This window comes from Amblyomma maculatum, chromosome 9 (assembly GCF_055883805.1).
Source record: "Amblyomma maculatum isolate TAMU_Amacu chromosome 9, ASM5588380v1, whole genome shotgun sequence".
Lineage (NCBI taxonomy): Eukaryota > Metazoa > Arthropoda > Arachnida > Ixodida > Ixodidae > Amblyomma > Amblyomma maculatum.
The window spans coordinates 37,863,397-37,887,295 of NC_139352.1; the positions used below are offsets into that span (position 1 = coordinate 37,863,397).

At 42.9% G+C, this 23,899-nt stretch overlaps 1 long non-coding RNA gene across 1 annotated transcript in view; it reads left to right on the top strand.

Moving 5' to 3' along the window:
- LOC146178871 (uncharacterized) overlaps positions 1-22,919 on the top strand; it is a 28,135-nt gene extending 5,216 nt beyond the window's left edge. Inside the window, exons 2-4 of the long non-coding RNA XR_014700665.1 lie at positions 8,289-8,513; positions 16,902-17,130; positions 20,467-22,919. This is a non-coding gene — a long non-coding RNA (uncharacterized LOC146178871). The remainder of the gene's footprint in view (positions 1-8,288; positions 8,514-16,901; positions 17,131-20,466) is intronic.
- Positions 22,920-23,899: the final 980 nt, after the last annotated feature.

Genomic DNA, 23,899 nt, shown 5'->3' on the forward strand with positions numbered 1-23,899 from the left:
TCCTACATAAAATAGGCATAGCGAGCAGGCCTCTGTGCTCTACATGTGATGTGCGTGAAAATTTTGAACATTTGGTAACCTCCTGTCAACGGTTTACTGCACATCGCAGGACACTGCGCAATAATTTAAGCTTACCTAAAGACACAACCTTGCGCCTTGAACATGTCCTGGGTCCTTGGTGCGACGGATCGTCTGCTGCGCGAGCTACCAAGGCCTTACTAAACTTTTCTGAAGGACACAGGGTTGATTAATACCCTTTAAAACTCATCTGTGTGTGATTATGTGCGTGTGAAAGTTAACTTTTCTTAAGGACACAGGGTTGATTAATACCCTTTAAAACTCATCTGTGTGTGATTATGTGCGTGCGAAAGTGTGCGACACCGATTCTCTTTTTTTCTCATTTATTTCCCCTTCCCCTCCCACACTCTGTCACCTTCATCCCTCAACCCTCATCAGGAGTAGCATGCTAGGCTTTCCACCAGGCAGACATCTCCTGTTGCCATTAAAATATCTCTCTCTCTCTCTCTCCTCTCTATTAGCATTGCACCTACCATTTTGCATGCCATAGCTCTCTGCATTCTTCTCAGCTTAAAACTCTTTTCGTTAGCCTCCACATTGCAGCCTCTTATGGGGAAAGATGGGAGCAGCAAAGGGTAGTCACGCGCTGCACTTCGCTAGTCCTCCAAGTGGGAGATATTTACATCACGTCCTTTTGCAGTCGCGACTCGTTGACATCTTCCTCAGTCTGACCTTGTGCTTTTTCTCAAGAAATCGCGTTGCGCAGGATGCACTTCGCATTGAATTTGGAACGAAGGTTCGAATGTAACTCGACTTTTTATTCCGCTGCTCGTCAAGATAGCTGTACACGAAGCTTGCAAGTTGCGAGTAGAAACAAACTATCTGGGCGAAAAATGAGGTGATGTTAAAAAAAATGGCCGTGAGGAAAAGCCAGAAGGTGACTCTCTGTAGCGACAAGTGAGAGCGTGGTGTCACAGTAGGCTTCACAGCGACAACGGCTTCGGGCTCGTCCACATGATGCTTTTTGTTATGTTAGATCAGATCAGTTTGCGATTTCACATTATAATCGTAATAATATTTTTTTCTTTTTCTTTCGGGTGTCAATTATCCTCTCGCGTTGTATTTGTTCTTGTGTTACTTACATGTAAATTCGATACACTGCGAAAGCCCACTGAGCGCTTTGTCAGATGGCATGAACACATCGACAGCTGTCAAAAGAGGAGGTGCGAAGTGGTTGCTGAATGGTGTCACCAAACATGGTGGCTCCAAAGCACGTGCACTTTAAAGCATGTATAATAATGCATTTGTGACTTTGTCAAGGCTGAAGTTAACTATATCTCTCACTTACACAGGTTCCACATAGCATGAGAAGTGCTGATATACAGTCGAACCCAGATAGATTGGACTCGAAAGAGATTGCGAAATAGTGCCAATAATTCGGTATACAGAAATCGGCTTAAAACGTTGCATGCGATCGTGGAAAATGATAGTTTTTTTTCGCTTAATCAACCCACTCGTATAATGAACCCACCTTCCACTTTTGCCGCCGAGAATTTGAAAAAAAAAGTATTATTCTGTGGCACGTCCCTCTGTTTCGGCCGCCGCTTCCACAGCTCATTTATTGTCAGCGTGCCAAGAGGCTGCGCAGCAATAACTTCACGGCGTGTTTATCTTTTGATTGTACTTTTGATGTTAGCTTCTGCAGTGGTGGGGAGCGAACTTGGCAGAGCGCCCGCTTGATTACACAAGGCTAGTTCGATTTATCACGTCGCGCTTGGTGCGGGCAGAGTCCACTACTACAAAATCATTGAAAAGCATGATAGCTGCAAATTCTGTTTGAAGCGAACAGTGCTAAAAGCTGGTGCCATGATCGCAGCTGCCTGCCTGCTTTCGCTGATTCATAGATGCAAAAATGGGCGACTCACACACACAAAAACAAATTGCCGCTTCTTAAAGTCCGCAGCCGCCTGAGCTTACGCTAAGGCACACGTTCAGCATGGTAACAAGGATGGACGACTCGCAAAAAAAAAAATACAAGTCTTCTTATTACCCGCAGCTGCCATAGCTTATGCCACGCCGCACATTCAGCATGACGAAAAACATAGACTCGCAAACAAAAAAAATGACACTTCTTAACGTCTGCAGCTGCCATAGCTTACGCTGTGACGCACGTTCAGCACGATGACACAAAATTCACATCATACGTCACCTGCCGCGCACAGAGGGTTCACAACACACACTGGAGAAAGCGTCTGACGTTCTCTTTTGCTCAGTCTGAGCTGGCTTGTCAGCACATGTGTAGTGCGTGCTGCGAACGAAGACCAGGAAAGAGAGAGAAAGCTGGACAGAAGAATGGGCACACCCTTGCACTTCGCTCTGTTGCGTTATTTCCCCTCTCCTGAACACCACGGCTGCATTGGCTGCGTCTGCTTCGTACCGGCCATTGCCAAACTGGTTCTCTCTCGTTCCTTCACACACATGGCTTGCAAACATCTCGTGCTGGCGCGCAACAAATGATCACCGCAGATGCTCGCACCTTTAGGGAAATGACGCGGCAATGCTCTAGACCAGACGTCGTCGAACGGCTCTCTTTCATTCTGCGTGTGGCTTGAAAACGGCACACGGCAAAAAGCCGAGGGTGATGCGATTGTCTTTGGGGAAGGCGCACCTTCCAGTGCATGGTGCAGAGTTCGATATATCGAACGACTGGTGAAATTGGAGTTCGGTATACGACACAGCTTTCCTATACTTTTACATGGGACTTTCAAGGGGATATTCCATGAGTTCGATATAACCGAAATTCTAATTGTCCGGGTTTGATATATCCAGGTTCGACTGTATTCCTATTGCGATTTCTTTATTACATTTATTTGCCTGAGCATTTTTATTGTGGCAGTCCGCTTTGGCTCAGTCTGTTCTTAAAATGAAATTACTTAGTGCCTTGCCTTTCCTGTTTGCCTTGCAGGCTGCTTGATTGCTAACAACAGGCAAGCTTCCAAACGAGATGTCAGTGTAGTCATCAGGAGGTGGCTGGTTGGGGCTCAAGACCGGGAGGGAGGCCGCATGCAGCGGCGGCTTGCAAAACGCTGACTCGGGACCATATTTCGCTTGATTGCCGGGTGCACGTCTGTGATGTGGCAGACACAGTGTTGTCTGTTGCATTATTGAGGATTGTTGGCTGTTTCCCTTTTCTGTTTTACTGTTTGCCCTCCTTCTACCTGAATGTCGTTTTCATTTGCAAGCATGTTGTTTTGCAGTGTTTTCACACCTTTGAGGAAAGAATGTTTTCCAATGGCGGGCCTCTCTCTGACAGTTAAAGTTTGAGTACCTTTCATAGGTTTTATTTCTTTAAGGCGGGGGGGGAAGGATTTAATGCTTGTTTTTTTTTTTTTTCGCACTTGTTGGGATGAGTGTTTTTAAAATCTACATTGTTTTAATGAGAAGAATCTGAATAGTATGCTTTCCTTAGACTTCTGTTCCTTATGCTATACGTGGTAACATGTCGCGATAAGTTTCATGGCATCTTGATCACTCTTCTTATTTCACTGTTAAGTTTAATGCTACTGTATTTAAGCAACTCAGGTTTTTATGAGTGTTTTTTGCATTTGTAATTGTTACATAATAAATGGAGGCAAATTAGGCTTAATGAAATCCCACAGGGCTCTTCCCAGCTTTCTTCACTTTGAAAATCGAAATTTAGATTACAATAAATAGCTAAAATGGACACTGAAATTATTATGATCGTTATATTCTTGCATAACATATTCTTAAAAGTGGTTGTTGTAATTATTCAGGTTAAATTTGAGAACTCTATGGGGACTCTTTAAGAATATCTTAAAAAATTGCTTCTCACAACGGATTAGGGTGGCATCTCACCACATATTCTTAGCCATCCCTGCTCTGATGACGTAGAGTAGGGAATCAAGTGACTTGGGTGGGACGGGGGCACGGTAGGCTGTAGTCGCAACCAGCTTCCTTTATTAGAGCATCATTTTTTATTCCCCACATCTCAAGTGTGTATGAAAGCTACCCCAAAAGTATTTGGAGTACTGTGACAAGCGATGGAATACTATTACTTCATGCATTTTTATTTTTTTTAGAAGAAGAAGAAGGGGGAAAGGCATTATATATTACTTCATGGTCCCTTCATCTTCCGTGCTCCTGATCTGTGCATCGTTTTCGCTTTGTGCTGAGTTGTGCCTGATCGAGTCATTGTTTGAGATTGTGTTTTTCTCTTTTGTGTTCATTTCCCATTGAGAAATAAGAAAAACAGTTGTGCCTGATCGAGTCATTGTTTGAGATTGTGTTTTGCTGTTTTGTGTTCATTTCCCAGTGGGCAGTTTCATTTTTCCAGCTTACTTTCATTTATAGTTTACAGATATTTGTTTGATTACTCACGTCTTCTTTTTTTTCTCATGTTACAATATGCCAAGAGTTGTGTATTTTGACCCTCTCATGTTTTGAATTGAAAAATGTCAATGAAATTGGAATTGCTGGGACTAACTTTTCAATAAAGATAGCTTTAAAGGTTATGGTTTATGTCATGCCATTGTTTTACCTGGTCTTTTTTTGCATGGTTTTGAGATCTTCCAATACATCTAGCAATCCAGCAGCACTAGGCTTCAGTCGAGTTTCTCATGTTGTCAAGTGCAGTGCGGAACGCCGAACTACTCTTTGTGTTTCCTGGAATTGGAACGATCGATGGCGCTTTCAAAAGCCAAGCAGTACTTGCAAGTATTTCGGAAATCATACACGACTGAGTTTTCGTGCTCTGGCAGTTCATGACAATTCCAATAATGTAGCACCTTACATTGATAGGGTATGATAGGGGAATAATGTAGCAGGCAAAACAAAGCTTCTGCCGTTGCTTTCGCAATTCCACTAGGGTTAACCAGAGCTAAACTACAACTATATATATTTTTTTGTTTCTCTTATGCACTTGAATGTCTCAAAAACACAGTTGACAATTGCCCTACAAACAATGCTTTCATACGCCTTATTTTCATTTCCGGAATATCTTGAGGACATACTGCATCCAGAATTCGCGACTTGCGGGTATCTAGCTCGTTATACTATATTTATAACTGTGTCTATATATATATAGTTTGCTTAAAGGTGTTCATAATTTTTCCTTCTTTAATATTTCTAGAAGTACCTTTACTGAAAGAAACACGACCAGTACTTTGTGGCTTCTAATAATGAGGCCCACAACGGGAACCATCAAATGAAAATTAAATATTGAAGAAAAAAGAAGAAAAATTTGTGGGCTCAACTGAAGAAATACAGATTTTAGTGCTTTTTCTGCTAGGCCTTGAAGGATCATTTAATGTCCTAGCACATACGTGTGCTTCTTTAAGTGTACAAGCAACAGAAAAATTTCAGCCACTGCCTGTGCTGACTATTTTACGCTACTTTATTTTGCTTTCTTGAACTGCACGAATGGGTGGAACAGGACTCTGCCTTCTGTTTCATCAGAGTTCATTATTAAAATGCATTTATTGGTAGCCTTTTTTGGCTCGTGCTAACAGCTGCAATGTGTGTGATAACTATGACGCATCCCTGCCTTCCGTCCTTTTTTTCTCCTCCTCCATGACACATCCTCAAGGGGCATGATGGATAATACTGCAAAAGAATCGTTCTCATTAAAATTTTCTTCCCTTATTCTTCCGGCTGTTTGGACGTTATCCAGTTGCAAAAATCGTATTTATTGCTATGCACCAATGCTGGGACGGGAAGGAAACCAAATGCATTTGCGGTTGTTTTAGTATACATAGATTAGTGCAATTTTAATTGAACACCGTGAACTGATTTTCAAAAAGGTCCTGGCCAGCTCTTAACACCAGTGATTCTAGGAATTCTACCATCTCAAGGAAAGGCTGGCGCGTATATTGTGAAGTAAAATATACTTGCGCAGAAGCAGAGTAGGCCAACAGCTGAAAAATTTCAGTGGGCCCGCATATGGTGATTATGTCGCCGTCAATAATGATCTGCTGCAAAATGCTCCACTAAGCATTCGATAGCTTTGCAAAATATGCTGTTGCACGTTTATCCTGTTTTGAAAATAATTTCTTGAGCACGGGATCGTATTCCGGCCACGGCGGCTGCTTTTTGATGGAGGCAAAAAGTATGGCGTCCCCGTGCTGTGTGATGTAAGTGCACGTCAAAGCACCCCAGGTGGTCGAAATTTCCGGAGCCATCCGCTACGGCGTCTCTCATCGCCTGAGTTGCTTTGGGAGGCTAAACTTTGCGCAGAATGCAACAGGACACAAAGGGAGAAACGCACGCACACACAAGCGCTTGCGTGTTTGTACGTGTTTCTTCCTTTGTATCCTGTTGCATTCTACGCAGTTTTCATGAATATGTCGATCCACCAACTGGCCCAACAATATGCACCACTAAACCAAACAATTCTTTGAGCTATCGAGAAAGTCGTCTTTTGCTCCTGGGCGCATAACAGTATGGCCAGGAATAGCCATACAATTGAATTTTACTCTGTAGAAAAGTTGAATGAAGTTCTCAGCGATGTGAAAGGAGGGTTAAACTATGGAAGAAATCGTGATCAGTATCAAATATAAGCAGGAAAACTTTAAGCACATGTAGTTTTAATGAATAAAAAAGTTGACCAGCAATTAGTTACTTGATAATGTGTTAATTTTACATTGTAACGCAATGCATTATGTAGTTGCAGTGATGTAGCTATTTTGACCATAGGTGACTGCACATGCAACATAATGCGCCAAATGATGTGTTCCACCACAACCGATGTAAACATAAAGTGACACCACTCCACCTTTTCTTTGCAACACCCTCCGCCTCTGCCTTTGTCTCCGAGGACGCTTTTGCCATGCACTTCTTTGCTTTTCTCGGCACGTTCCTGCCAAAATTTTGTCTTTTGAATTGTTCCTTGTGTTTGTGCTTTCGTCTTCCTCTGTTCGCTTTGTTTATTGTCGCAAGGGGCTGGCACAAGTAAAAAAAAAATCCCTTTTTGTTGTACCAGTGATCTGCATAGATTGTCACATAGTTATTCCAGATAATACAGCGTGACTGCTTGAGCCTCAAAGCTTAGTTTTAGGAAAGCGCACTGCATCAACTTCAGCGATATAATTGTTGGAAATGTGAATTATGAATTCCTGCCAAAGCCACGCTTTCCACACCTACTGTTAAATCATCGTACGGAATAGTCTTCAAGACTATGCCCGTTATTTTGTGTGTCTTTCTGGCAATTGATGGGCCCTGAACAAAAACCGAATGGCAGCCAACCAACGTCATAAATGTATATACACTTGCCATGTTATTTCCTGCATTAACTACAAAAAACCTGGCGGTAGTGCAACCACCGTCAGTTTTTTTGTAGTTCTTTTCACAAATGTGTACTAAAGTGTGCAAGATCTTTTTGATGCCAGGACTGAGATGGCTACCTTAAAGGGACACTGAAGAGAAAAATGATGTGGGCTTGCTTCAATAGAATGTCAGTTCCTGGTTGCAAAAAAGCCACTCTTACTGAAAACAGAGCTGTTATAAGATAGTGAAGAGGAAGAACCGGAATATAGATATCGCTGCCACAGGAGGCTCGCAACTATAAATCACGTGACGCGCAAGGGATCCCGGAGGCTGACAAATTGCCAATTACGTCGACCGTTTGAATGCGCTTGTCGGTTTTGTCTCGAATATGATAATATGCCTTTTTCACACGTAAACGATGGTGAAAAGATGAAAAGACAATGTAAATGTTGCAAGGCAAATATAAAAATATGCTCATTTCGTCCGCTTTTTGGTAGATGCCGCTAGTCTCGGGTAACATGGCACTACAGGCGTCCACTTCAGTTTCGGTTATGTTCCGGCTCAGGCACTTCGTGCATGCTAGGATAGTTTGGTTTGGGCCTGCGGTGCCTGAAATACGAGCTCGGAGCAGCAGATGCACCTACCCTAAGTGCGTATCGAATGAAGGTCATGATTTTGCACACACCTGCGAAGTATTCTCCCCTCCCCACGCGCCAGCAATCATGGAGTCTCCTTTTGCGTCATAGTGTGCATCATCCTACCCTACTACATAATAGGAGAAAACAGTTTGAATTCGACCGGCGGGAACAAAAAAAAACCTCAACTTCTTATCACAATATCTCAGCAATAATTTGATGTTTTGCTGCCGGATATGCGGCGACAGTGTCACCAAATGCCGTTTATTAGATTTTGATAGCATATTTGGGTGTCTTTAGTGTCCTTTTAGAAGCAAAAATTGTCCTATCCTAAAGCTTTGTAAAACTGTACAGCGGCCCATTGTGAATGGAACTGGACCACCTGGAAAGAAACAGGCACGTGCTTCATCACAACTTGGGGACCACAGTGACAGGCGGACCACTGAGGAGCCTGCTAGAGATGCTGCAGGATCGGCGCTAAATGAACAGTGGACTCCTGGAGTCAGCAAGGTTGTGGCAGCTTCGTCTGTTGTGCCTATCGTGTCGTCGCAGTTGCGACTTTCATCAAGTGACCCCGGAGTAAGTTGCCCATGCATTTTTCTGTCTGAAGGTGTTGCAGTGTCTTGTACTGAACGCTATCTTCAGTGCATATTAAGGAATCAGCAGCATGAACACTTATTACCATGAGGCTACATGCTCTCTGCCAGTGTTTTGAAGTCATTTTTCTGACGTTCTTGAATTTTCTTTTGTGCTTCGGTTGATCTTCTACTCACACTGCTAATGATTCCTTAACGAATTTGTGATATTAATGAGCACCGAGATAGATGTTCCAGTTTGATCAAATGTAGAACATAACCTAACTGTAAAAATATGCATGCTAGTATCATTATCAAAGTTGTGAGCAGATAGTGAATCTCCTGGTACTGCGCTCTCCTTCACCTTTTGTGGTCTGTGAAAGTGTTGCAGTGAAGAGAAACACTATAAGTAAGTCTACTTGAGTAGTTGAGCTGATATCAGACAGCAAACATCCACACCGCTCTATAAGAAAGGAGACAATCGTCTTTTAAATGAGGTATTGTTTGAGGAAAAGGTTCCTGCACTTTGGATAACAGAGTAGTACTTATTATGGAACCAATGAATCATTTTATATAGTGCAGTAAGAGGAGACAGACAGGACGGTCCTTCAATGAAAGTGTAGTATTGCTGACATCTTTGTGCAGTGGTCAACACGTGATGTAATCACTTGAACCTGTTTGGTAGACAACTTACAGGGGAAACAGGTGACGTGAAACAATCGACTGTTAAGCGTCGCATTTTCTTCGCACTGCTCAGTACCACATAAACAGCGGTTTTTCACATGTCCTCTCTTTGTGCAGAAATACGCTAACAGTTCCTTGTCGCCTATGTCCGGGATGCAAAACAGTAGTTGACTGGGCAAGACATGATTGGGAAAAGTTTGTCCTAAAGCTGTCAAATGCATTTATTTCTTTTTTTCCTAGGCTATGACCGATGGTAACATTAGAAGGATATGAGACATGTTCTTCAGTTTTCAATCAACTCCGAATTAGTCAAATACTAGTGCATTTATGCTTAGTGATTGCTTCTGTGGGTAGAAATTAAGGTTCATGCACTACAAAGCATGTTACATCATTCATCCCTTGCAGAATTTAAACTGTTTATAAGGCATTGCTATCATGTGACAGTGCTTACATCAGTCAGACAAGCTGCTACATGAACATATGGCTGAAAGAATACACAAATTCCCTGAAGGTTGGCACCTTGGACATCTGGCTACTCAAGATTCTGGTAACTTGACACCGTTTATTCAGCGGCTGAATTGCCTCGCTGCTTGTACCGTTGACGGTGCAATGAAGCAAAAAAGCATGCTCAACAAGACACTTGAGAGTCATGAGCCAAAAAAAGAATTTTTCTTCTTCTGAGAAATTCTCTTTGGCTCGTGAGAAAAATAGAGGGCTTTATAACTGCAAATACATACATACAAGCATCTCTGATTCTTTTCCTCAATATGTTGCAAAAATGCTTAAATAGCTACATTCAAATTTCACATTAGGGAGTAGTGAAATCTTCCTTAGAATTTTTTTAGCTATTTCAATCATTTTTCGCTTCAAAGACCGGGTGAGTCACAAGACTAGCAACCTTTCTAGCTTGCCCTTCGTTAGGATCACTTGTTTTAATGTCCGCGAGGTGTCTAGCAAGATATTTTTTTCCAATTCTCTGACTGTCCCTTATTTTCCCTGTCTACTCCAGTAAAACTTCCCTTACTATGGCAATAGCTGAAAAATGTAGTAGCCTATGTGATGATAGTACATGTGGTCATTCACAAAAAAAAAAAAAAAAATCCAGTCACTGAACCTGGAAGTGCTCCAGTGCGCAATATTTACTCTTGTTTCATAAAGCTGATTTTTTTCTTCAAGCTGCAGCAACATATCACTTCTAGCTCTAATGCAGGCTTCGTTTTTTTTTTCCAAACGTCTAACGTAGTGACAACTTTTGAAAAATAAACGTTTTATGCAGATGGAAGTAACGAAAGTCAGCTACTTATAGAGTCAAACATACACATACAATCCCTATGTCAGGAAAGAGGCATTAAATTAAAAGAAAAAAAATCTGTTTCCACAAAGCATCAAAATGAATAGAAATAGATACTTCTGAAATGTAATTCTACTCCTCAGTTCAGTTCAGTCGTTCAGTCGTGTCCAACTCTTCGTGACCCTATGGACCATATCACGCCACACTTTACGGTCTGTCACTGCACCTCGAGGATGCCATCTAACCATCGCGTTCGCTACCTTCCCCTTCTCCGGTAACCCTAAACCTTTCCAACATCAACATCAAAGCTTTCTCCAGCGACTCTTCTCTTCTCATCAGGTGACCAAAGTAGCTAAGCTTTAACTTTAGAATTTGACCCTCCAATGAGCAGTCAGGGTTTATGGTCGACAATATCGACTGATTTGATCTTCTGGCAGTCCAAGGAACTCTCAAGAGTCTCCGCCAGCACCACAGTTCAAGCGCGTCAATCCTTCGACGGTCAGCCTTTTTCACAGTCCAACTATCGCATCCATACTTCACTACTGAAAAGACCATAGCACGAGTTATATGGATCTTGGTTGGCAGTCTGATGTCTCTGCTTTTAACTAGGTGGTCAATGCTAGCCATGGCTCTCTTTCCCAAAAGCAGGCGTCTCCTAATTTCATGGCTGCAGTCACCTTCCGGGGTAATCTTGGAGCCCAAGAATAGAAAATCTGTCATGGCTTCCACTTCTTGTCTCTTGATGCTCCAGGACTTGATAGGGCAAGATGCCATGGTCTTTGTCTTTTTAATGTTCAGTTTAAGCCCAGACTTCTCACTCTCTTCTTGTATGCGCATCAGAAGTCTCTTGAGTTCCACTTCATTTTCTGCCATTAAAGTGGTATCATCCGCATATCTAAGGTTGTTGATACGTTTTCCAGCAATCTTCACTCCAGCTGAAGACTCGTCCAGACCGGCCTTCCTCATGATGCACTCAGCATATAGGTTAAATAGGCGGGGCGACAGTATGCAGCCTTGTCTCACTCCTTTCTCAATCGGGAACCAATCAGTAAGACCATGCCTAGTTCTGACTGTGGCCTCTTGTCCTTCATACAAGTTCCAGAGGAGACAGATGAGGTGATTTGGAATTCTCATCTCTTAGAGAGCTTGCCACAATCTGCTGTGATCTACGCAGTCAAACGCTTTCGCATAATAAATAAAGCAGAAGTAGATGGGTTTCTGGAACTCTCTTGCCTTTTCCATGATCCAGCGAAGGTTGGTAATCTTATCTCTAGTTCCTCTTCCATTACAAAACCCAGCTTGCACGTCCGGAAGCTCCCGATCTACATACTGCTGCAGCCTACCTTGGAGGATTTTCAACATCACCTTGCTAGCATGGGAAATAAGTGCGATCGTGCGGTAGTTGAAACAATCTTTGGCACTGCGTTCCTTTTAAAGCGGATGTAAACTGACCTCCTCCAATCCTGTGGCCACTGCAGGGTTGTCCAAATTTGCTGACAAAATGTATACAGAACGTTAACAGCGTCATCGTTAAGGTTTTGAAGCAACTCAGCTGGAATGCCATCAATTCCGCTAGCTTTGTTCTTAGCAAGGCTGGCTAAGGCCCATTCAACTTCACTCTTCAGGATGCCCGGCTCGAGATCAGTGATCACAACCGTCTTATGTTGGGTTTGCACATCCGGGTCCTTCTTGTACAGTTTTTCATTGTATTCTCGCCACATCTTCTTTATCTCTGATGCTTCAGTGAGGTCCCTGCCTCGGTTGTCCTTTATCACGCCCAGCTTAGCGCAGAAGCTTCCTTTGATATCTTTTGATTGTCTTATACAGAGCTCTTGTGTTGATCAATTGGCTGTTGTCCTCAACTGCTTGACACTGTGTCTTCAGGAAGGCATTCATATCTCTCCTTGCTATTCTCTGAAAATCTGCATTGAGGACCTTGTATCTTTCTCTTTCACCCATAACTTTTGCACTTTTGCCATCCTCCTTTCCTCAGCTATTTGGAAAACCTCTTCAGACAACCAGTTTGCTTTCTTGCATATCTTTTTCTTTGGAACTACCTTAGTAGCAACTTCTTGTATTATATCAAGAACATCAGCCCACAACTCTTCAGGCTCTCGCTCTTATAGATCTAATTCTTGAAATCGATTCCTCACTTCCACAACATATTCTGATGGAATTTGATCCAGATCATACCTGAAAGGCCTACTAGTTTTCTGTGTTTTCCTCAATTGAAGCTTAAATTTGGCAGCAAGAAGCTGATGATCGGTGCCACAATCGGCCCTAGGCCTTGTTTTTACTGCTTGTATAGTGCTTCTCCATCTCTGCCGGCAAAGGATATAATCAATATGATTCCTGTACAGACTGTCCGGTCTGTACAGGAATCATCAATTGGCATGCTGCAATGCATGCATAATGGGGATAGTAAAATATTTCATGGGGTACAATTCATGCAAATCACATCTCTGTGCGCTGGAAAAAAATTATTACTGTACAGATTTGTGTACATGACTAAAGAGTTACTGAATATTGCAGTGAAACATTGGTAATGAACTGCCCTACACATCCTCCTTGTTGAGATGCTCTTCCGATTTAAGCTTATGCAAAGAAAAGGATATTTTCTTTTAGTGTCTCATTTTTCCCACACCTGTGTGGCACATTCCTGCAAAAAAAAAAAAAAAAAAAAAAAAGACGATGTGGCTCGTGATCGTCAGAATTTGATTTTTTTTTAGCTTTGGCATTCTGCTTCGACTTATAAAGCAACTAGCTCACATTTCTTTATGGCCTGTGAAGTCACTGTGGCCAGTGAGGAATCTTTCCACAACTGTTTAATTACAAACTCTGGTTTGTCCTACAGAAAATATGTATGTATACAGATATGCTTACTGAAACAAAACCAGGACACAGCGAACCAGCATACACAGTTCCCCATTTTTGGGCAGCAAGGAAAGGCCATATTATACTGGATGTCATGCTCTATGGGGACCTGAATGGAAGGGCTGCTGTGCCAACATTATCAGATTATGTGCTGGACGCTTGCGGTATCATTATGATTCACAGGATACTAAAGACAATTTGGAGAACTAAGCTTCTGTGCATAGCAAAAGCCCTTCACCTCGGCGGCCCGACCTTTTTAATGCCAAACAGGTGCAACACCTTAGATACATATGGTCTGAATATGTTGCTTCCCTCCTTAACATCAGCAGATAACTGCAAATTGCAACTGGCATAAAAAAAAAAAAATTATAGGAACCGACAGGACAACAGGATGTGCTCCTTTATGTCGCTGCCCATACTCCTTTTTTTTTATTCACGCTAGTTGCAATGTGGCAGTCATTCACTCAAACACACCAACTTGCCCAATTTTCTTTGACAATAGGAAAATGTCAAGCTGGAAAAGAGTGCAAGGTAGTTGTGTAAAACTGTGGCTTGCCACGTACATGCCCAGCATATGCAACAATCAGGCTTAGAATAATGATCTACAACATTGCACCCAACTTCTGGGCTTTGTCACCACGCTGCAGGAGCAGTTTAACCACTGAGAGGAACTCGGCTGACAATACTCCATTGAGTGATTGCGTGCAGTAAAAAATTGTTTCTCTAAAACCATTTCTCTAGCCCTTTCTGGGTGTGCTGACCTTTGTCTCATTTCATTTCATTTCATTTTATTTCCTTAAAGGCCCCAGGAAGGGGTGTTACATAAGGGGTGGGAAACATTATAAAAACATAGTTATTGTAGATATTTTTTGACATTTTCAAGAAACTTGGATGAGCAGGTGATAACAGCGATGTCACCTGGAAGGCCGTTCCAGTCTGCAGCTGCGCGGGGAAAAAAGGAATTCGAAAAGGTAACGGTGCGTGACAATGGACGGGCGACGTGCAGGCGATGACTGGTGCCTGACTACATTTAGGGTGCAGTTATGCCTGAGATAATTATGATCAAAAATTTCTTTGGCTCTTTATACAGACAAGCACTGGGTGCCTGGATCTAGGCTGCAAAATCTGCGTGAACTCACTTATTTTTTGATAAGTGGGCAATCGTGGCTACATCAACATTTAACTTTTTTGTCCTTTGTAGCTGATAAAAACTTGCTTGTTTGTAAAAGTGCTTTTTTTTTTTTTACTAGAACGCATTGCCTTGTCAATGCAGGCTATCTTAAACTTGTCCTCGATGCCCCTTAAAGGGACAGAACACTGGAATTTAGGTCTAAAATTTTTTTCGACGCAATGGGAAGATGATGTCTAAAATGTTCGATTCCATAACGGTTTTGGTAGAAACGCTCTAGAAAATTTTTACCGAGAATTTTTCGATCAGTGAATGCGCCCGTTTTTATGTAGTCCAATGCTGGAAATCCTGAGCAGTGATCGCGATGATGACTGGTGGTTGACAAAGATACGTACAGAAAACAAATATAAATTCCACTTGCCAGGCAGTAATTCGTCATTTTTTGCATAGAGTAACGTCCTTTTCAGCTTCACGCTCAAGGCTGTTACGGTGCAATAATGCGCGTTTCGTCGACGAAAGTTTTACTGGGTACTTCATTGCTTCATTCACGAAATCGCAAACACTGTGGCACCATCTAGTGGCAAAACCTGAAAGCATGCCTCTCGCGGTGCGAATGAAGGGATGGCTTTTATTGAAGGACGCAGTGGAGAGAGCAAAATATAATAAATTATGACAAGCACTCCTAGAAGAAAAATGAACAGTGTCCACTTACGAAAATCAGCTATATATTTGCTGACATGTAGTCATGTGGGGTACTACACCTAAAGTAATAGGGTTTCTCCGCTAGATAGTGCCTCAGTTTTTTTATGCGATTTTCAATGGCAAATTAAAATTGTAAAGCCTCTTTTCGTTGATATTGTAGTGCTCGATCTGTACTATGTGAGGCAAGGTCTTTTCATCTCCACCGTAATCTCATGACACATTTTGGCCAGTGTTCTGTCCAGTGTTGCCAACTCAAAAATAAAAAACCCGCAACAGGAACTCCCAAAACCCGCTAAAAACCGCTAAATGTATTTTTTGTGCCAAAAAGTTCATTTTTTGTGCATTTTATTCAGTTTGCAAACAAATATAACTAATAATATAAAAAGAAAGAACGCACTTTTTCTTTTCCGACTAAAAATCGTTGATATATTATTTATCGACTAGAGGCTGCATACATGATAATATACGTTAAAGTTCTAAAAACTATTCTTTTTTTTTTAAGTTTCTGAAATGGAAAGTACTGACTAGACACTGCTGAGTCCTGCCTGACTGCAGGCACAATCACAGAAATATGCTTCATCTGCAAGCGACTGACCACTCGTACTGCTGGTACCAGGTACAGGTGGGCTTCCTGCGCTTTTGGCAGCGTACGCCTCCATCGTGCCGATCTTTTGAACTACATTTGGTGGCAGTTCGTAGTCTGAGCAGCATTTACCCTGCAGGTTCGAGGATTAGGTTCAAAAGTGCCGCAGAAATCGAGTCATGGTGTGTTCCAATGTTCCCCACTGTAGCAAAGCGGCATCCCAGCGACGTCATGCGCTCACGTGGTAACGTTTTCTCGCAGACGCGACTAGAATTTTAAGACACGTTTCTGGTTCAGAAATAAAATCTATGGAACTACCAAAAAGCACCGAAAAATCGCCAGAAAGGCTTAAAAACCGCTAAAAATTCCGACTCCCGCAGTACAAGACTTTCGCCCGCTAAATAATGTAAAAACCCGCTAAATTTAGCCAGAAAACTGCTAAATTGGCAACACTGGTTCTGTCCCTTTAAAGAAAAGAAATTGACTATGGCTCAGCTCAGCTATACCAGGTTATATATAGCGAGAGATGCGTTAGACGTCCTTGTCATCCGTCGTCAATGCACTTTCAGAGGCTAGGCAGACCCGTCGAGCTGCATCTTCATGCCGTTGCTTATTGAGACGTTCTGCGCGTACCCCTTCGGTCTCTTCGACTCGTCGCCTTCGCCTGGTTTCGTTCCGCGGCTAAGTTTGGCTTGTTTCAGACTCTGACTCACTCCATCTCTGGCCACAGCAACTCCTACACACAGCACCCTCTTATACAGGGCCACTACATGCGCCTGCTGCTGTCTTCGGCTCTCCTCCTTCTCTGACATTACGCCAGATGGCGCGGCTTCTGTCCCTGATGCCATGCCAGATGGCGAGGCAGCGGTTGCTAGGCAACGGCGCAAGGAGCGGTGCGACCATGGTGTGGCCATCGTCACTGTGAAAATGCGACTTTGCTGTCAATCTAGCTCTCGCTACAATAAGGGCGTTGACCGGCCAAAGATGTTTTATGTTGCCGACCGCATTGGAAAATGGCATGATTGTTATGTGCGTACTGTCTCTAGTTAGTATTTGTGTATTTATACTCAAAAGGCCAGATGTCATTTTCTGGTGCAAACGTTTTGATAACTTCATTTTATTTTTGCAGGTAGTGGAGCTGGAGCCCGGATGTGGTGTTTTTGTGAAAGCGGTGGCTCTCGAAAACATTGAGCAGCAGTCAAAGACTGCAACGTCGATTGCCCGTGGCCTGTTGACGGCCATATTTACAGAGCGGGCTCTCGTCACTTGCTCGGTGAAAGGCAATCGAGCCAAGGGCAGTTATAGGCCTAATGAGCCACGGCCACCACTAGAGCCAGCTGCGATCAGGGCTATTTTGTGTGAGTTCCTCCACTCCTTAGATGCTGTCTTATTGCTGCGTTAGTTCATGCAGGTGCCCCACCTTGTGTTTCGAGGCATCCTTAGTAATTTTACCATCATATATTCCGGTTACTGATAAAACTAATCATTTTATCGTATTGGCTGTAAGAGCAATCTGGATTTGTAAATGCTTATATGATATGCGTCCTGTTGTTGTAGCTATGCGGTTCATCATTCGTATGAAGCAAGCTATAGCTATTGCTCTGAAGCTTGCCCACCATAGAAGCAAACCTTTATGGAACGGTGCAGGTGGTGACTATTTACACCCCCTAAATATACCTAATTTGGCTCAATGGACTGAACGTATAATACAAAGGCATAATAATCAGTAGTCATCTAGTGTATTGGACATGATTTGAAGAGGTTTAAATGAAACATAGCAGGATGCAGCAGGAAGTATGTGATAATCTACCCACATCTAGCACCAGAGACCAATTTCACAACGCCCACTGCACGTGCTCATTTGCCGGAAGCAGCCAAGCGCTATATTGGTTGCAGTCCTCTGCCGCATGACTGAACACTTCAACTTTGTGTCTTGATGGCATTAGAACCATTTGCAGTAACTTTATGCCATTCCAGGTTGTTTCAAGTAGTAGTCAGAAATCACTCTACTTACTTTAGCTCATTTTGCCAGCACAACATTCCCACACAGAGCGATGCAACCTCGTGAATATCTTCGGACATTTCATTTTTCCATCTCATCTTGCCGTGGTATAGTTTTCACAGTATCTGTAAACCATTCACTAGATGTCTCAAAAAGTTCATTGCCGCAGTTAAACTTCAATGTAACGAATTCCAATGTAACAAAATCCTCGATGTAACAAAGTATTTGGCTTTCACAACTTTGTAATCTCAAAGTATTTTTTCCTCCTTTATAACGAAGTAAATTTTACCACACTTTCAGTGTAGTGAAATTTTGTTGCAGGTGCAAAACAAACCCATGAAAAAATTGTGCCGCACACTTGAAAGGTTGAGTGGGATGTATACTAAAGTGTGCACCGCATTGTATACGCACCGTTCAGGAGGCAGCAGTGCATGGACAATATAAGAGTGGGTGGTGGAAGAGCGCACCGCCTGCAGTGCCACCTGGGCCAGTATGGGTGATATTTGCAAATGTAGTGTTGGGGAGACTAGTAGGTGGCATGAGCGTCTGCGCGATGTGCAGTGAGCAAAAGCAGAAGCAGCTCTCGCTGTGAACACCAAATGTGCCTCGTTACTTGTACTTGAAGGAACGGAGCAAACTCGGCAAAGAAACTGGAAGGGCAGGTTCTTGTGTCTGCTTGGCAACGTCAATTCTCAGTCGCTGCTGCGCGCACGTGAACAAAAATGAGCATGCTCATGCTTGCGGTGTGAAGCAATGATGTACAGCCTCCTCCACTTCTAGCTATAACATGGTCAGTGCTTTAAAGCGCCATTATGTCCGAGCTGTCCGCACAGTAAAGCTAACTGGCAGTCGATGGGAAGCAGCACTTCCGGGTCCCTCTGTGCTTGCATCGCTTTGCATCGATATGCACCTGGGTTGGACGTAATGTTGCTTTGAAAGCAATGACCTTGTTATAGCTAGAAGTGGATGACCCGGAACAGCATGAACTGAGTTTTGGCTCATCTGGTACGATGGAGGGCACTGTTCCCGCTATCACCGACATGGAGAAAGCGAGTTGGGAAAGCCAATGTGGCCCGCTGCTGCCGGCATTCTTTTCCCCGGCTCCCTCCCATGTTGCTGAGTGCACCGTCAAATCAACAGTGTATTCAGGGACTCGCAGTTCATTAGGGCGACGATGATGATGAAACCGAAATTATACAGGTGCGGTGTCCCCTTCACTCACTTAAGATCCACTGCCACGACAGTTATGCTGGTCTGCAAAATGTTTTGGGGGTGAAGTGGGGGAGGTTCTCTGCAAGCCAGGAAAGAAATTTCAGTGTTGCAAAATTTTGATTTTACCGGCTTCAATGTATAGAGCTTTAACTGTGTAATTGCGATATGCTTGCTTATTTACCAGCAAGAAAGCGGGGTAATAAAGCGATCTGTGCTATTTTTTTGCTACAGAAATGTCACAAATGCTTCTGGTCAGTGTAAAATGAGAAAATTGGGAGCATCGGGGATGTTTGAGTACACTAAATTAAAGACTGGGGCTTTACTTTGTGAATAATCAATTGGTTAACGAAAAATTCTCCTTCCATTATTCTTTTAAATACTTTGCTGCTGAGACAGCTCTTGTGTGACTGATAGACTTTCTCATAAGGCGCTTCATGTGTTGTACTGATGGGCAAAAACTTTCAGAGTGCATTGTGGTGGCAGTGGCACAATGCAATCCTTATATTTATATATATATATATATATATTGAAATACTTATTAATGCTTCGAAATTAGGAAGGTTAAGTTTCACTTTAAAAGTAGGCATTATAGTGCTTTTGACACTGTCTTTTTATTCTGCAGTCATTAAGAAATATTATTCTTGTTCAAATCCTTAAAATGTTTAAAATTAATATTAGTGTAGTATTTGTACATATACCAAACATAGGTTAGTAAGTCATGTGCACCACAACACGTTCACTAGATGCCCCTCTAACATGCTAGGTACCAACCTTTCGTGGGTTGTGCACCACATGCCTGCCTGTTATGCAGTTCAAACAGCAATGGTGATAAATTTCTTTGATAGAATTGTGTCTTTTTTCCAACTCATTTCTGGCTTACGGTTTGCAATTCTGGGCTATGGCAACAGCTTTTCACCCGAACAAGCCTAGTACGCTTGTTGAAGGTACTTCATGATGGCATTGCACTTTAAAGAATCCAGTGGTCATAATTGGCTATCAAAGCTGAAACGCAAAATATGGCTGTCACTACTTGTATTGCTCATTGGCAGTTCAGAAGATTAAAACAGGGCATTTCTAGCACTACTTGCAGCAGTATCTGCACAAATTAGTGATCACTAATCATTGTTTGTTAAATAAACTTGCACATATGCAGTACAGACTTCAATTCCACGAAAGTTATTGTGCATCTTTATAAATCAAAGCACCCACCTTATATCTCGTACTTGTTGCAGTTGCAGTATTCTTTTGTTCTTTGTTCATTTCAGTGACAATTAGGTTCTTCTAAGCAAGGCTTAAATATAGACTTTTGCAGCAATTAGTTATAATGTGCTTACAGGTCATTTAGTTTTACGGAATGACTCGACACATCTTTGCATAGAATAATATGGCTGAAATATAGACTGAAGCACTAAAGAAGATATGGAAATGGCTTGTATGCTTATATAATCAGTCTTGTAATAAATTGTTCTTTTATTTTCAGCATACACCAAGACCTTGGCCACGAAGAGGGAATGGGAATACTCAGAGAAGGTTGTTTTGCAGTCGTTAGGAACAAAGTTAAGTGAAATTCGCAGTGAAAAGGGGAAGTGACGACCTGCGTTATAAAGTGTTTGTTTGCCCGGTTTTTAATATCTTACAAGTAGTTTGAGTTCATGTTAAATTGCGCGGAAAAACTTGATATCCATGTGGATGGCCAACAGTTATCAGTCCGCATTTGTATTTTGCTTTACGCCACTTATACTTTTCTGTTCCTTGTTCTTAGTTTATTTTATTATTTGCTTTTTATTTCTATGCTGTCATCATCACCAGAAGGCCATCATGAATGTATAAGATACATGCTCTAATTATAGGTATAGCTTAGTCATTAAAGCTGCATTCTGGTGTGTATCTGTCTGCATATCACATCTGCTTGAAGGTCAAAACTGGGCAGAAATTTTGCTGAGATGTGTACAATACAGAGAAAGTCATGTAAGTCTTATCAGTCATGGCAAATTAGACAGCATCCAGATTTGAGCATATCAGGTTTGAGGCTAGATATGCCATATCTAAGCATATGTGATCTGGTACCTCAAATTATGACCAGTCCTGGCCAGACAGAAGCCATATGTCTGGTTCTAAAGATAAGGAATTAGACATGTGACTTCGAATAGATTTCTCCATATCTGCTCAATGTCTGATATTCCTAGATCAGGAGGAGGAAGATGAGGAGGAAAGGCAGTGAGGTTAACCCGTAAAAGAAACCGGTTTGCTACCCTGCACTGGGGAAAGGGGTGAGTGGTGGATATAAAAGTTGTGAGAGAGGGATGGGTCAAGTTACTACAGTCACATCACAGACATGTCACATCACGTCAGTCATATCACGTAACATAACAGCAAAATCATAGTCTTTCGATTAGGCTTGCGCTTTTCATAAAGCGGAGCGGAGGCCTTCACGGCAGACGACCGCCATAGCCAGAAACCTAAAATCTTAATTTCAGTCAATGGGCGTCCATCTAGATGTTCTAGCACACGGCATAGAAACTGCCTTTCCTCACTGTATATGGGGCGCTCACAAAGAATGTGGCCTAGATCAGGATTTTATATAAATCCAGGCGTTGAATTCTTTTAAGAGTTTATATGAGACTGCATTAGGCCATTAATGGCAAATATTTTCTCCAGGTTAGGATGTTTCTGAGGCTTCTATGTGTTCTAGATAGAAGACATAACCTGCCCCACTTGGCATTTCTGAGCGGCCTTTCAAGGAACTAACAAAGTATTAATTTGGTCTATGCATTTCTGCAAAGTATAACAAAATAGTTTATGATGTATATGACCCTATGGGTTTTGTATAGTGCTTTGGTCTGTGAGTAATGTGTGTTTTTGTGCATATGTATCTACCCAATAAATTCTCATGCTATATAGTCAAGGTGAGCACCAAGCATAGGCTTAATGCTCAGATAGCAGTGTGTTGGCCATTGAAAGGTTGCTGCACAGAAAAGGAAAGGCGCCTTATTCATCACACTGGTTTCTTGGACACCTAGACCACCCTATAAGGAAAGAGAGGAAGGTGAGAGTGGAAAGAGAGAAAGAGGTGCCTGATTTATTTATAGCAGGGGGCGGAAAGTTAGGTGGGTGGATGAGGTTAAGAAGTTCGCAGGGGTCAAGTGGATGCAGCTAGCACAGAACCGGTTAATTGCAGAAATATGGGAGAGGACTTCGCCCTGCAGTGGGTATAGCCAGGCTGCTGATGATGATGATGATTTATTCATTTTACCCTCGGCACTTGAGGGCTTGCAGAGGAGAGGTCTAGGGAGTAATTTCGACCACTTGGGAACCTATAACATGTACTACTGCACTGCACAAATGCCTGCATAATAATGGTTGGTTCACAGGAAAAGAATGGCGCAGTATCGGTCACATTTCTGTAGACACCTGAACCGCGTTGTAAGGGAAGGAAAGAAGGTGGGAGGGAAGTGCGGAGAGAGAAACAGGTGCCTTAGTCAGGGCTGTGGAGTAACTTCAAGCACCTGGGGTTGCTACTGAAGTGTGTTCTCAACTGTGCTTTTCAAATTTTGTTCTCTTGTGGTTTGCCATTGTATAACGATAATGTTTTGATAACGATGTTAAAATAATCATCTACTTGCTTCTGTTTCTCACCCATTTCTAACCCCCCTCACATAACACTCCAATTGGAGCCTGTGAGGTATTTTAATAAATAAATAAATCTCACGCGCACTATCGCTGAGCGCACCGAAGCCTGCCTACATAATAATTTGTTCACCGGAAAAAAAGACGCAGTATCTGTCATACTCGTTCTGTCGGCACTTGAACCGCGCCGTAAGAGAAGGGAGGAAGGGGGGAGTAAATCTGGAGAGAAAGAGGTGTCGTAGTGGAGTAATAAAATTAGATGGTCTCTAGATGTCTGAGCTGGCGGGAGGAGGTGGCTGCTCTTGGACGTACGAGGCTGGGACTGGTCCCCGCCGAAAAACAGCGGGGGTTAGCCTGTCACCGGTGGTTTTACCTATCAGCCTCGCACACCATCGGTAAAGCACAGACGCCAAGCGCTAAAAGTAGCCTCAACATTGGTGGCGAACCGCTTCGCGTCCCTGAAAAAGGAGCGGGCCGTTAAAATAAACACGATCGCAAAAAGGCACAATCGACTCGAGACGTCCGGAAAGGATGCAGAAGCCAAGAATTCACAAGATCGGAGGGGACACCACCGTAATTTACCAATGGAACTGCCGTGGGATTCGCAACAAAGAAGCGGAAATAATGTTACTCATTGACGGCCAAGACAACAAGCCCAATGTAATTGCTCTACAGGAGACAAACGAGAAACAGACTTCCGGGAGACGAGAGAAATTGGCAGTGCGGGCAATTTATTTGTAATGAGCGCGTACTGCCGGCGGTCACAACGGCAGTACGAATTTGACCGCATCGTGAGCCAGGCGAAAGGGTTGGCGGAGACCAGGCCGCTCCTGATCCTTGGTGACTTTAACGCCCCTCACACAACGTGGGGCTATAAGTTCCTGTCAAAGAGAGGAAAAGCAATGGAGGATCACGAGATAGCCCTCCTTACTACTAGAAGGAGCAACAGTGCCGCGAAGGACACCACGCCAGACCTTTCGTGGTTATCGGGCACGCTAGACGTCTCCTGGAGAAGCGAAGTAGTGTACCTGGGAACCAGGAACAAAAAGCGGCGTTTGAGGAAGAATCGGGACAAGCTGAGACACAACAGACCTACACTGAATGGACGAGGGACCAGAAAGCCCTCCAAAAATTTACCCAAGAAATCGCAACGACGTCGCAGACACCATACGTGGACGGCAGACTGACCCACATGTGAACGGCCCGGCACTCAACACGGCGAGGGAACTTCAGTCACAACAGAAAGCTGGCCAAACGCATATCAGCCTTGAACAAACAGATCGCCA